The 15,289-nt window shown below is 43.8% G+C and overlaps 1 protein-coding gene across 2 annotated transcripts in view; it reads right to left on the bottom strand.

The window, feature by feature from the left end:
• Nucleotides 1-5,554, bottom strand: part of LOC124803083 (nidogen) — a 329,301-nt gene extending 323,747 nt beyond the window's left edge. For both annotated transcript variants that reach the window (XM_047264214.1, XM_047264215.1), the window contains exon 1: nucleotides 5,443-5,554. The gene's annotated coding sequence lies outside the window, so the exon portion shown is untranslated. The remainder of the gene's footprint in view (nucleotides 1-5,442) is intronic.
• Between the last annotated feature and the right edge of the window lie 9,735 nt (nucleotides 5,555-15,289).

Genomic DNA, 15,289 nt, shown 5'->3' with positions numbered 1-15,289 from the left:
ATTGTCTGTAAGGTCATTAATATACAACATTAAAAGCCAGGTTCCCAACACACTTCCCTGGGGCACACCTGAAGCTTTTTCTATATCTGATGGGGACTCCCATCCAAGATAACTTGCTGCGTCTTCTCTACCAATAGATCCTCAGTCTAATCGCAAATTTCGCTTGACACACCATACAATCGTACTTTTGATAATAAGCGCAGATGTGGTACTGAGTCAAATGCTTTTCGGAAATCGAGAAATATTGAATCTACCTGACTGCGTTGATCCAAAGCTTTTAGTATGTCAAGTGAGAAAAGTGCAAGCTGGATTTCACGTGATCCATGTTTTTGGAATCCACGTTGCTTGGCATGGTGGAGGTCATTTTGTTGGAGATACCTCATTATGGTTGAGTTCAGAATGTGTGCTAAGATGCCACAACAAATCGATGTCAAGAGTGCTGGACAGTAATTTTGTGGATTACTTCGATCGCCCTTCTTGTGGACGGGTGTGACCCGTTCTTTCTTCCAACTACTGGCCAGTGTGCATCGTTTTTGTTCACGGTATCTACGATACATGACAGTTTTAGAGCGGCTAATTTAGCCGCGAATTCAATATAGATCGCCCTGAAGCGAAATTCAGTTTTAACGATTTCAGCTGTTTCTCAACACCACTGACACTAATATTCTATCCGCGCGGGGTAGCCGCGCGGTCTAGGGGCCTTGCCACGGTTTGCGCGGTCTAGGGGGCCTTGCCACGCGCGGCTCCCCCTGTCGGAGGTTCAAAAAACGGTTCAAATGGCTCTAAGTACTATGGGACTTAACATCTGAGATCATCAGTCGCCTAAACTTAGAACTACTTAAACCTAACTAACCTTAGGACATCACACACATCCATGCCCGAGGCAGGATTCGAACCTGCGACCGTAGCAGCCGCGTGGCTCCGGACTGAAGCGCCTAGAACCGCTCGGTCACAGCGGCCGGCCTGTCGGAGGTTCGAGTCCTCCCTCGGGCACGGGAGTGTGTGTTGCCCTTAGCGTAAGTTAGTTTAAGATTAAGTAGTGTGTAAGCCTAGGGACCGATGACCTCAGCAGTTTGGTCCCATAGAATTTACCACAAATTACCAAAATTTACTAACATTCTATTTCACTCATATTTTCAGTGGTACGAGAATGAAACTGCAAAGATACTCAGGCGTTTTCCTATGTAAAGCAACATTTGAAAACGAGAGTTTAACATTCCTATTTTTGTTTTGCTTTGGTACCTCTGTTTCACTCACGAGTGACTAACGCTAATTTATTTGCATTTATATGCATTTATATGCAACCACAGTTTCTTTGGGTTCTGTGAAAAACCATTTGACGGTACTGCTATGGTAATCATTGAAGGCTTAACACTTTGCCTTCTTAACAGCCAAACTCGTTTCATTCAGCATCTGTCTATCTATAGCGGGCAACGGCCTTGCCGCGGTGGATACATCGGTTCCCGTCAGATCACCGAAGTTTATCGCTGTCGGGGGTGGCTGGCACTTGGATGGGAGACCATCCGGGCCGCCATGAGCTGTTGCCATTTTTTGGGTTGCACTCAGCCTCATGGTGCCAATTGAGGAGCTACTCGACCCAATAGTAGCGGCTCCGATCACAGAAAACCATCATAACGACTGGGAGAGCGGTGTGCTGACCACGCGCCCCTCCTATCCGCATCCTCAGCTGAGTATGACTCGGCGGTCGGATGGCCCGTTGGGCCACTTGTGGCCTGAAGACTGAGTGCTTTTTTATCTATAGTGTTATGCTTTGTTTTACACTAATGCAGTAGGTTAATATTCGAAGTATGCGCGCTCAAGAAGGAAAAGAACATCATCAATTCGGCAGGGCCTGGGAAATATACCATCAATGAATAATGCCCAGAAAATGTCAGAAATCAAGCCTTATTAACTTTCAGGACTTTGAGAACGAGTGGGATATCAATATGTATGGAAACTCATTTTCAAAACAGCATCACTTCAGTGGCGCAGGAAGCAGTACGTATGTACTGCAAGATGGCGTGGAATAAAATTAGAATAATCATTAACCAGCTACTGCGAAATGCAGACCACCAAAAACACGAACGTCATTCATATATCACACTGTACATTCCATGTCTCTTCCGCCACTGATGGTCTGCATTCTTTTCCTCTTTATGGCACTGGTTATTGTAATCACATTCTAAAGTTCATTCAAAACATAATAATTAGCATCGGTAGAGAGGTTTACTGTAGCTGTCTTAGCCACCAGACGGAGGACAGTGGAACTCATTATTTTATATGTTTAGCCCTTCAGCAAGGAAATGGCGCACTTGTAGACGTGCGTTCCTGTTCAAAATGTAACCTAATCGATCTCCACTATATTTTATTAAAGAACGTAATGGTAATTTGTCTTAGTTATCTGATTGTATCGTCTCCATAATTAAGACTGTAAAGTGGAGTGTTGAATGCTTGTATCGTAGAATCCTCGAGAATTTAACACTTGTTTTCCCCATGTCGGCTACTTTTTCGTGGTTGAAATCCCTTCCGCCATTAGGAATCAAGTAAAATATAGCCGCCTCCGACGCCAGTGCGTTAACGTGATTTGCGAGATCAGCAGCAAAGGCTGGTCCTTTATTTACTCACATTTATGGAAAAGCCGAACAGACAGTGGTTGGAGGGATTACGTCTAAATTTACATATCGTTAAAGCGTCTTCGACATTTACGTAATAAATGCATATTAGTTTAGGTACTGTTGACTGGAATACACCCACTGGAATTATGAGCCGTTGGACAGCAAAGGGAAGACAATTATAAGAGTCGATGGACATTGAAGGAAAGCAGTTACAATGGAGGAAAACAGCTTTACAATGTATCCTCCGTGTTATTCGATCTGTATTCGATGAAGCAGCAGAGGAAACCAAGCAGAACTTTTTTGTCGTTGACTGGTAAGATTCTGTCAGAGAGACAAAGCACACGGGAAATTAGTTGAACGAATGACTGGCGTCTTGAGAAGAAATTTTAAGATGAATATCAATAAAAACATCAAAAAAGTAATGGGATGTAGTCAAGTTAAGTCTGCTAATGCTGAGAGAGTTAAAATAGGAAATGAGGTGCTGAAAGTAATGTATGATTTTTGCTGTGCGGGACAGCTAACGATGAAAGAAGGAAAGAGTACCAGTAAATAAAATGCACACTGGTAATAACAAGAAATGCTCCCCACCCCCCACCCCCCCTCCGCCAAAGAAAAGATAATACCAAATAAAAGTCTAACTTTTTAAAAGTCTTTCCCGAAAGTAATTTTTTTTAGTATGTCCAGCCATTGAAAAGAAATGTTGTTGATAAACATTACAGACACGAAGAGAAAGAAGTGTTGAGATGTGGCGCAACAGAAGAATGATCGAGATTAGATGGTTAGGTAACGTAATGTATGCTGAAATATTGCAGTGAATTGGAGAGAACTGAGCTTTATGGAACGATTTCACTAAAAAAAGAGACAAGTTGACAGGATGCATTCTGAGGCATCAAGAAATAGTTAATTTAGTCATGGAGAGAAGTGTCTGTGAGCGGGTTCAAATGGGTGTAGATTGTGCTAGTTACCGGAGATATGATAAAACTTGCACACGATAGACTGGCATGGGGAACTGCACCAGATCAGTCACAATTGATTATAACAACATAGAAACCATATTTTCCTAGAAGGTAGACAACTGTCAAAAATCGACGTTAGGATCTAATCGCAATCAGCGCCGGAGGATGGACCTTGGGTTTCTGTATGCATTGTTCAGTAACAAAAACATATTGGAAGTGAGGACTGCATTTGTTTAACAATGCGGTGGTCGATGCTGTCACAGCTGAGCACAGTTTCTTTGGGGGTAAAGTGACGTATGTCTCCTTGAAGTTGTCACTGCTGTCTCAAACATGGGAGGCCGGTAACAGCCTTCGTGCATAGGCGTATACTGGACGACGGAAACTGATGTTACTGTACAGGGTGGCGCAGATGGAAAACTGGCCCCGAGTACTGGACTACTCATTGTCGCTCGCCGATTGTCATTTATTGATTTGATTCGAAATTGTTGCGATTACGTTTCTATTGCCACTACGAAATCCGTTGCGGCCTAGTTACGGCGTGTGAAGTAAATGTCTCAGTGAGATGTATCCTCTGCAAGAAGGATTCGAATTAGTGGATCCGTTCGTGTCTACCACTTCATTTAACGGTACGCGGGGCATTTTTACAAAGAAATTTCCTGGCGCGTTCATACCAGCTAAGACCAGTATACAGGATTTTGTGACAAAGTGGCGTCCTACAGGCTCAGTTGTAAACGCAAATAATAATCTATCCCCGTCCGTTCGTACACCTGCTGTGATCGCGGATATTCGAGCACGGATGATACAGAGTCCAAAGAACTCGACTGATAAATCATTGTAACAAGTGGACGTTTCGCGTGGGTCTTGTTAACCTGTTTTGCCGAATATATAATGGAGCCCTACAAAATGCCACATTTCCAAGAACTGAAGGAAAATGATAATGCAAAACGCGTGAATTGCTGTACATTGCGATGTCAAACAGCTGAAAGTAGAATGTTGGATCCGCTGCTTTTATTGTATGTGATGAAGCCTGATTCCATCTTACAGGATATGTGAACCCCCCAGAACACCAGATACTGGTGAACTAGCAGTCCCCATAGGATTACTGAGGAACCTCTTCACGGTGTCGGCAAGTCGTATTGTAGGTCCCATACTTTTTGAAATGACAGTAAACAACGCTGTGTATAAGCAAATATTTGACGAATTTTACGCACAGTTGACTCTCCATGAAAGTACGTGCGCAGTCTTTCAACAGGACGGAGCGACCTGACACACTTCAGGCGAGTCAATCTCAAGAATTCATGAAAGATTCACAGAAGAAAGGGCTGGCAGCAAAGGACCGTGGCTGCCCCGTTCGTCAGACCTAACCACTTGTGACTGTTATCTGTGGAGCAGACAAAAGGGAAAAGTGTACACAAATGACCGTATAACTTACAAGACTGGAAGGAAATTACTCGTAATGAAAGCCTGAGAATTGATGCGGCAGAGTTGCGCAAAGTGTATGTTAACATACTAGGACGCGTGCTAAAGTGCAGAGAAGCACAAGCAGGTCATTTTCAGCATCTAATGTAATGTAACAGATGAGATAAGTTCAGTAAATATATTCCTTTGCATTAGCGTACTTGGTATTTCTGTAGTATCTAATTATTACATGTTTATATCTTTGTTGTTGTATCTGCTCGTGGCGGGCAAAAATTCGTGGGTAACTGGCGAGCAGTCTGCACTCGAGGCCGGTTTTTAGGAACGCATTCTTGCAGAATAAAAAAAAATGCTTGGTATGCAACAAGGCGGTGTCCGTAGATTTCGCTGAGCGCACGTGGAGCACCGGAAAATTTGCGAGATTGTAAGCAGAAGACGCGAAGGGCGCCACTAACCTGCGTGTAGTCCGGCACCAAAAGGATGAGCAGCGGTCGTCAGACGCGCCGCCGGCAGAGTACTGGTGCCGCAGAAGCAGGGACCCGGAGCAGCAGCCCGCGCCGCGGTTAGAAGGGGTGGGGTGGGGGAGCAGCCACGGCTGCCAACTTGAGTGGCCGCCCGCCGACTTCCCGTCTCCTTATCCCAGGCGACCTCTCGCCAGGACGCCTGCAGCCCGCTCCCACAACTGGGTTTCCATGTGCAGCCATCACTGGCGTCAATTGCTTGCCTCCAGACTGCGTGCACCTGCAAACAACGTCAGGAGTTGATGTGACAGGGGAAACAATTCAAATGCACTACTGGCCATTAATATTGCTACACCATGAAGATGTCGTGCTACAGACGAGAAATTTAACCGACAGGAAGAAGATGCTGTGATATGCACATCATTAGCTTTTCAGAGCATTCACACAAGGTTGGCGCCGGTGGCGACACCTACGACGTGCTGATGTGATGAAAGTTTCCAACCGATTTCTTATACACAAACAGCAGTTGACCGGTGTTGCCTGGTGAAACGTTGTTGTGATGCCTCGTGTAAGGAGGAGAAATGCGTACCATCACGTTTCCGACTTTGATAAAGTATCGCGAAATTGCTGCTCGCGTTGGTCGAGATCCACTGGCTGTTAGCAGCATATGGAATCGGTGGGTTCAGGAGGGTAATACGGAACGCCATGCTGGATCCCAACGGCCTCGTAACACTAGCAGTCGAGATGACAGGCATCTTATCCGCATGGCTGTAACGGATCGTGCAGACGCGTCTCGATCCCTGAGTCAACAGATAGGCACGTTTGCAAGACAACAATCATCTGCTCGAACAGTTCGGCGACGTTTGCAGCAACATGGACTATCGGCTCGGAGACCATGGCTGCGGTTACCCTTGACACTGCATCACAGACAGGAGCGCCTGCGATGGTTAGTCAACGACGAATCTGAGTGCACGAATGGTAAAATGTCATTTTTTTGGATGAATCCAGGATCTGTTTACAGCATCATGACGGTCGCGTCCGTGTTTGGCGACATCGCGGTCAACGCACATTGGAAGAGTGTATTCGTCATCACCGTACTGGCGTATCACCCGGCGTGATGGTATGGCGTGCCATTGGTTACACGTCTCGGTCACCTCTTGTTCGCATTGACGGCACTTTGAACAGTGGACGTTACATTTCAGATGTGTTACGACCCGTGGCTCTACCCTTCATTTGATCCCTGCGAAACCCGACATTTGAGCAGGATAATGCACGACCGCATGTTGTATGTTTTCTGGATACAGAAAACGTTCGACTGCTGCCCTGGCCAGCACAGTCTCCAGATCTCTCACCAACTGAAAACGTCTGGTCAATGGTGGCCGAGCAACTGGCTCGTCACACTACGCCAGTCACTACTCTTGATGATCTGTGGTATCGTGTGGAAGCTGCATGGGCAGCTGTATCTGTGCACGCCATCCAAGCTCTGTTTGACTCAATGCCCAGGCGTATCAAGGCCGTTATTATGACCAGAGGTGGTTGTTCTGGGTACTAATTTCTCAGGATCTATGCACCCAAATTGCGTGAAAATGTAATCACATGTGAGTTCTTGTACAATATATTTGTCCAATGAATACCCGTTTATCATCTGCATTTCTTCTTGGTGTAGCAATTTTAATGGCCCGTAGTGTATGTACCACATAACTGGAATATCAACGAATCACTTTATTTTTATTCATCCGTCCTCTCACAAGTTAAAAACATTACAAAAGACAATCTAAAGTAAAAAAAAAGACACAGCACGAAAAAATTTTCCGAATGGCACGGTAATCAGTATTTGTGATGTACATGTGCAGACAAACAAATGATCACAGTTTCAGAAAAACTGGATGATTTATTCAAGAGAAAGAGCTTCACAACCTGAGGAAGTCAATAATGCGTTGGCCAGCCTCTGGCCCTTATGCAAGCAGATATTCGACTTGGCATTGCTTGACAGAGTAGTTGGATGTCCTGCTGAGGGATAACGTGCCAAATTGTAACTGCCGCGTTAGGTCGCCGAAATCCCTAGTTGGTTGGAGGGCCTTGTCCATAATGGTCCAAGCATTCTCAGTTGGGGCGAGATCCGGAGACATTGCTGACAGAGGTAGGGTCTGGCAAGCACGATGATAAGCAATAGAAACTTTCGCCGTGTGTGGATGGGCATTATCTTGCTGAAATGTGAGTCCAGGATGGCTTGGCCGGCCGGAGTGGCCGTGCGGTTCTAGGCGCTACAGTCTGGAGCCGCGAGACCGCAACGGTCGCAGGTTCGAATCCTGCCTCGGGCATGGATGTGTGTGATGTCTTTAGGTTAGTTAGGTTTAAGTAGTTCTAAGTTCTAGGGGACTGATGACCTCAGAAGTTGAGTCCCATAGTGCTCAGAGCCATTCGAACCAGGATGGCTTGCCATGAAGGGCAACAAAACACGGCGTAGAATATCATTGAAGTGTCTCTGTGCTGTAAGGATGCCGCGAATAACAGCCAAACGGATCCTGCTGTGAAAAATAATGGCACCCCACACCGTCACTCCTGGTACTTGAATAATGAAAATTGGAACCAACAACTGTATTGTATTTCAAAAGTCGTTTATTCAACACATGCCACCAGTTTCGACCTGAAAAAGCGCCATCTTCGAAGCCCCGAGCGTAACCTGCCACCACTGTACAAATCACAATGACGAAGATCAAATGAATCTTCAAATGGGAACAGTACAACTTTTTAAGCGTGTTACGCCACCATGTTTAACCAACAAAGTCGAGTGCAGCGGGGCCGAAATCAACTGGATTCCGTAACTTCCAGTAAGAAGGCCACCAATGGTTGTCTGACCACTCTGACCACTGGTGATCTTGTTAATGGAAGTCACGGAATACGGTTAGGCTCCATTGGTCTTCGTCATTGTGTTTCGTACACTGATACAGATTATGCTTGAAATCTGAACATGACGGTTTTTCGCGTCGAATCTGGCAGCATGTTTATAAACGGCGTTTGAATTACAATACAGCTGTTGGTTTCGATTTCATGCCTGTATGCTGTCCCACTGTACTCGATGGATTACTAGAGATATCGCTTCTAGTTACTGGGTCGTATGGCGAGCGGCAGTCAGGTTGGTAAGACACTACTCTCCAGGGCGTCTCCAGCCACGCCTCCGGCCTGAAATCTCAAGACTGAAGTAGAATTGTCTTCAGTCATGAGACACGGTTTCAACTGAGCACCAATAACCCTCCGCCACACACCGTCAGGTGGCTTGCGGAGTATGGATGTAGATGTAGATGTAGAAGACGTGTTCGAGACCCTACAGACAGTGAGAGACCAAATTGACTATCGCCCACGATATGGCCTGACAACTAGGAGCGATGGATTGGTGTGCAACTTCTTTCATAGGAGGACTCCTTTGGCTGCGATTCGCGGCACTCTTATGGCACAGCAGTATGTCGACGATATTCTACGCTTCGTTTTGTTGCCCTTCATGGCAAGCCATCCTGGACTTACATTTCAGCAAGATGATGCCCGCCCACACACGGCGAGAGTTTCTATTGCTTGTCATCGCACTTACCGAACCCTACCTTGGCCAGCAAGGTCGCCGGATCTCTCTCCAATTAAGAACGTCTGGAGCATCATGGGCAAGGCTCTACAACCGTCTCAGAATTATAAAAATCGAACACACCAATTGGACAGAACTTGGAACAGAATCCCTCAGGAGGACATCAACAACTCTGTCAATCAGTGCCAAGCCCAAAAGCTGTTTGCATAAGGGGCAGTCTAGGATTAATGTATTATCGCCTTGTTCAATTAGCGAAGCTCTTTCTCTTGAGTAATCATGCAATTTTTCTGAAATTGTAATTTTTGTTTGTACATCTACATCATATCTACCGATTCCCGTCTCATTCATATAATTCCTTTGTGATGCGTCGTTCTTTTGTCTTAGAGCGTAATTTGCATTAAGCAACCACAATGTATGCTACATGTTGTTGTTGTTACAGCTTATACCCATTTCAACCTGCGAACTATAGTTAAAGCTTCGTCTTGCTCTTCAATTTTTGTCTCTCATACTTCCCTCTGTTATCTAATTGCGTTTGTGCCTCAGGGAGAGTTGTGTTAGTAGATCCCTTCTTTCAGTCAAGTTATGCCATATTTTTTTCTTTCTGATTCAGTTCAGTAGCTCCTCATTATTTACTCAGCCGACTCATATAGACAATCAAAAGTATCTGGACACACGTATGTAATACGGAACTGACTACTGGATGTCACGGGAGTCCGATCTGTCAGTGCAAAAAGAGACGGGTAGTATTTTGTCGTCAGTAGAGAAGGAGTAAAAGGAGAACGGGTCGGTCAGGAACGTGGAGTAGTCCTTGGATGTCATCTAATTAGCAAATCAATCAACGACATTTTAACCCTTCTAAAGCTTCCAAAGTCGACTCTTCGTTAGTGGGAATCCGGAAGAACTTCCAGAGCTAAGTCCAGACCAGAAAGACCCCAGGCACAGGACAGGTAGCGTCAGCATTGCGGAGAATTGTTGTAAACAATCGCATGAAATTAGCGGTATAAATCACTGGTGAATTCCAAAGTGCTACCAGGAGTCCAGCCAGCACAATGAGTGTGCGTAGTGAGTTAAATAGAGTGAGGTACAGAGGTCGAGCAACTCCTCGCAAGCCATACATTTCTGTATCTTATGTTAAGCGACGCTCGAGGTAGTGTCAAGAGCGATGCCACTGGAGAGTGGATGACTGAAAACGAGTTATTTGGAATGATGAGTCACGCTTTATCCTGTGGCAATGTGATGGAAGAGTGTGGGTTTGGTGAATGGCTGGAGAATGTTACTTGCCAGCATATGCAGTGCCAACAGTGAAGTCTAGAGAAGGTTGTTTTCTTCATTAGAGCGTGGTTCCCTAATTACGCTTAACAAAACGCTAGACGCACAAGAATCTGAACACATTTTGTAGTGCTGTGTACTGCGTACAGTAGAGGAACAATTCAGAGGCGATGGTTGTTTGTATCAACATGACAATGCACGCTCTCATAAAGAAATATTCACAAGGCGATGGGTTGTGGGCAATAAATTCCTGAAATGAACTGCCCTGTCCAGATTCCCGACCTGACCCCAATGGAACACGAGTTGGAACGATGACTTTGCTCCAGTTCATAGTATCACTACCTACTTATTTATTTATTCTTCAAAATTGCATCCTATTACCTGAGAAACTAAAACAGCCTCTTCAGTTCACATTTTCGTGTTTCTTCTTTCTTTTCTTTCCATCAGTCTTCTGACTGGTTTGATGCGGCCTGCCACGAATTCCTCTCCTGTGCCAACCTCTTCATCTCAAGTAGCACTTGCAACCTACGTCCTTAATTATTTGCTGGATTTATTCCAATCTCTGTCTTCTTCTACAATTTTTGCCCTCTACAGCTCCCTCTAGTGCCATGTAAGTCATTCCCTCATGTCTTAACAGATTCCTATCATCCTGTCCCTTCTCCTTACCAGTGTTTTCCACATATTCCTTTACTCTCCTACTCTGCGCAGAAACTCTTCATTCCTTACCTTATCAGTCCACCGAATTTTCAACATTCGTTTGTAGCACCACATCTCAAAATCTTCGATTCTCTTCTGCTCCGGTTTGCTAACAGTCCATGTTTCACTACCATACAATGCTGTAATCCAGACGTACATTCTCAGAAGTTTCTTCCTCAAATTAAGGCCGATATTCGATATTAGTAGACTTCTAGAGGAATGCCCTTTTTGCCATTGCTAGTCTGCTTTTGATATCCTCCTTGCTCCGTCCGTCATTGGTTATTTTGCTGCCTAGGTAGCAGAATTCCTTAACTTCATCTGCTTCGTGACCATCAATCCTGATGTTAAGTTTCTCGCTGATTTCTACTACTTCTCTTTACCTTCTTCTTCGATTTACTCTCAATTCATACTCTGTACTCATTAGACTGTTCATTCCGTTCAGCAGATCATGTAATTATTCTTCACTTTCACTCACGATAGCAATGTCATCAGCGAATTGTATCATTGATATCCCTTCACCTTGAATTTTAATTTCACTCCTGAATCTTTTTTTTTATTTCCATCATTACTTCCTCGGTGTACATATTGAACAGTAGGGGCGAAAGACTACATCCTTGTCTTACACCCTTTTTAATACGAGCACTTCGTTCTTGGTCGTCCACACTTATTGTTCCCTCTTAGCTGTTGTACGTATTGTATATGACCCGTCTCTATCTAGAGCTTATCCCTACTTGTCGCAGAAATTCGAACAGCTTGTACCATTTTACATTGTCGAACGCTTTTTTCAGGTCGACAAATCCTATGTATGTGTCGATTTTTCTTTAGTCTTGCTTCCATTACCAAATGTAACGTCAGAATCGCCTCTGTGATGCCTTTACCTTTCCTAAAGCCAAACTGATCGTCATCTAGCGCACCCTCAATTGGCTTTTCCATTCTTCTGTAAATTGTTCTTGTAAGAAACTTGGATGCATGACCTGTTAAGCTGATTGTGCGGTAATTCTCTCACTTGTCAGCTCTTTCCGTCTTCGGAATTGTGTGGATGATGGTTTTCCGAAAGATGGTATGTCGCCAGACTCATATATTCTACACACCAACGTGAATAGTCGTTTTGTTGCCACTTCCCCCAATAATTGTAGAAATTCTGAAGGAATGTTATCTATCCCTTCTGCCTTATTTTATCTTAAGTTCACCAAAACTCTTTTAAATTCTCATTCTAATACTGGATCCCATATATCTTCTAAATCGATTCCTGTTTCTTCTTCTATCACATCAGCAAATCTTTCCCCTCATAGAGGCTTTCGATGTATTCTTTCCACCTATCCGCTCTCTCCTTTGCATTTAGCAGTGGAATTCCCGTTGCACTATTGATGTTATCACCCCTGCTTTTAATGTCTCTGAAGGTTGTTTTGACTTTCTTGCATGCTGAGTCCGTTCTTCCGACAGTCATTTCCTTTTCGATGTCTTCACATTTTTGGAGCAGCCATTTCGTCTTAGCTTCCCATATTTGATTCCTCAACGACCGGTATTTCTGTATTCCTGAGTTTCCCGGAACATTTTTTTACTTCCTCCTTTCATCGATCAGTTGAAGTATTTCTTCTGTTACTCACGATTTCTTCGCAGTTACCTTCTTTGTGCCTATGTTTTCCTTCCCAACTTCTTTTCAGAGATGTCCATTCCTCTTCAAATGTACTGCCTACTGAGCTATTTCTTATTGCTATCTATAGCCTTAGAGAACTTCAACCGTATCTCGTCATTCCTTAGTACTTCCGTATCCCACTTCTTTTTGTATTGATGCTTCCTGAGTCTCCGTCTGCTCCTGGTTACGCCTTACAATCCAGTATTTTCGTGTATAATAATGAAAGTATATATTAATTAACATAAAAGTTTTCTGGCTATGGTGCTGTAAAAAGCTATTAGTATAACTGTGACCGAAACTTCTGTTTCATCAGTAATAGTTGTTTATAGTATGAAGTAGTACCATACCCAATATAGTGCCATACCCGGAAAGCTCTCGACTCTGGTCGAGGGAGCCTACAAAGCTGTAAATGTTAAATATGTATTCCTGGTACTTAAAGAAATCGCTAATACTACAACCACTTTCTGCCTATGCTAGAACACAGTAAAACCACTTAACGAATTAACCAACTACTAATTTTACTGCTAGTAATACAGAATCTGTGCTGTTTTCGTTCATTTATTAGGGTGCATCTAAACTGTAGATGGTTGTTTCCACTACAAAACATAAATAACCACTACCTACTCTGGTTTCGGCTCTTAGTAAAAAATTGGTTTCAGTTCCTCTACAGACATTCAGACACCTCACTGAAGATGTTACCAGCAAGGTTCAAGCCATTATAAAGGAGCAGGGTGGACACACCACATATTAATGTCCACTAACAGGTGTGCAGATACTTCAAAGTTGCGCCACATTTCAAAAGCTCCTATTGTATTCTTGTTTGAACTGGTTATTGTCCAGGTTTTACCTCTGCACGAGATTATAGTCCATATAAACACCATCAGAAAAGACTTCCTAACATTTCTGAAAAGTTTTTCCTCCTATTGATAGTCCGCATTTTTTATCCAATCTACTTCGGTCATCGTCACGTTTCATCTCCTCTCTACTTCAGCCATCCCCTATTATTTTACTGTTCAAATAACAAAACTCATCTAATATCGTATTTTTAGTGTCTAACTTCATAGACCATGTCCCTCAGAGTCGGCTGATTTAGTTCTGCTACCAGTATACTTCATTACCTGTTGACCATACGACCTCTTTTAAAGACGCTGTCCATTCCATTCAGTTTCACTTCTAAGTTCTTTCCCCCATTTGACAGATTTACAATGCAATCGGCAGACCTCAAAGTTTTTATTTCATCTCCATTAATTTAATTCCCATTTCAATTTTCTCCTTGGTTTCCTTCAAAGCTCGCGCATTTCTAGACAATAACATCGGGGATAGGCTGCAACCCTGTCTCACTCCCTCTCAACTACGAGTACTGCTTTCCTTTCATGTTCTTCAGCTCTTATAACTGCAGTGTCGTTCCTGTACAAGTTGAACAATAGCTATCAATCCTTGCAATTCATTCCAGCTTCATTCGGGATTTCAGAGAGTGCATTCCAGCCAACATTCTCGAAGTTCCTCTAAACCTACAAACGCTGTAAAAGTGGATTTGTCTTTCCTCAAATTATCTTCTGAAATGGAAGTAATTTTAGTATTGCTCGTGTATTCCGATATTTCTTCGGAAAAGAAACTGATCTTCTCCAAGGTTATTCTGTTATTCTGTAAATAATTTGTGTCAGTATTTTTCAACCATGGGTTATCAGGCTGATTCGTTAATAATATACTGGGCTGGGCTGAAAATAATTATTAGTTCTCCACGCTGTCGTGGTTGTAGACAAACCGGTAGCATGAATGCATCTTGTGTTAAGACTCCCGCTTGCTGAACAAAACGTTAGCAACGGAAAGAGTTCGACCCGAAACTGTACAGGACCTGTTGGCCCGATACTTTACAATACTGGACATTGTGGCATTGTAGAACCAGAATCCACTCTCGAAAAGTTCAGAAAATATAAAGCAGGTGAAGTCCTATGAGTACACTGCGCTCAACTTTGGCCTCAATCTAAGTGGCACTACTTTCATACGTGTCCTGGATTGGGTCCTTGGTCCTGAACATGCCAGTTGGGTGATAATTTATGGTTCAGATGGCTCTGAGCACTATGGGACTTAACATCTGAGGTCATCAGTCCCCTAGAACTTAGAACTACTTTAACCTAACTAACCTAAGGACATCACACACATCCATTCCCGAGGCAGGATTCGAAACAGCGACCGTAGCGGTCGCGCAGTTCCAGACTGAAGCGCCTAGAACCGCTCGGCCACTACGGCCGGCCGGTGATAATTTATGTTGAAGCTGCAGTAAGAGCTTCAAAAAGTTTCAGGAGCGTCGTAAAACTATTCGGGAGGCCCTAAAAGTAGTGTCACAAACGGAATGATCTTGAGATTAAGGAAATCAATGTCTGCCGGTCCAGAGGTGCGTTTTAGAGGACACATAGTCAATCCTACTGAAGTCAGAGCTGGGAAAGATAATTTGGTTGCCATCGAAAACTTCTCTTCACCAAGGCATAAAAGATAGTTAAGAGCATAATTAGATCTAAAGGGATTTTCTGCAAATACGTTAGGATCTATACAGAAAACAGTAATCACGTCACTGGTCTTACTACTAGGCCCTCCCAGCACCATGGCAGTTCCAAGCCATCAAAAACTAGCAACAAAACATTATTCTCTATCATCCTATCTTTTCG

The sequence above is a fragment of the Schistocerca piceifrons genome, chromosome 6, assembly GCF_021461385.2.
Source record: "Schistocerca piceifrons isolate TAMUIC-IGC-003096 chromosome 6, iqSchPice1.1, whole genome shotgun sequence".
Classification (NCBI taxonomy): Eukaryota; Metazoa; Arthropoda; class Insecta; order Orthoptera; family Acrididae; genus Schistocerca; species Schistocerca piceifrons.
This window is presented reverse-complemented; position numbering and strand designations above follow the sequence as displayed.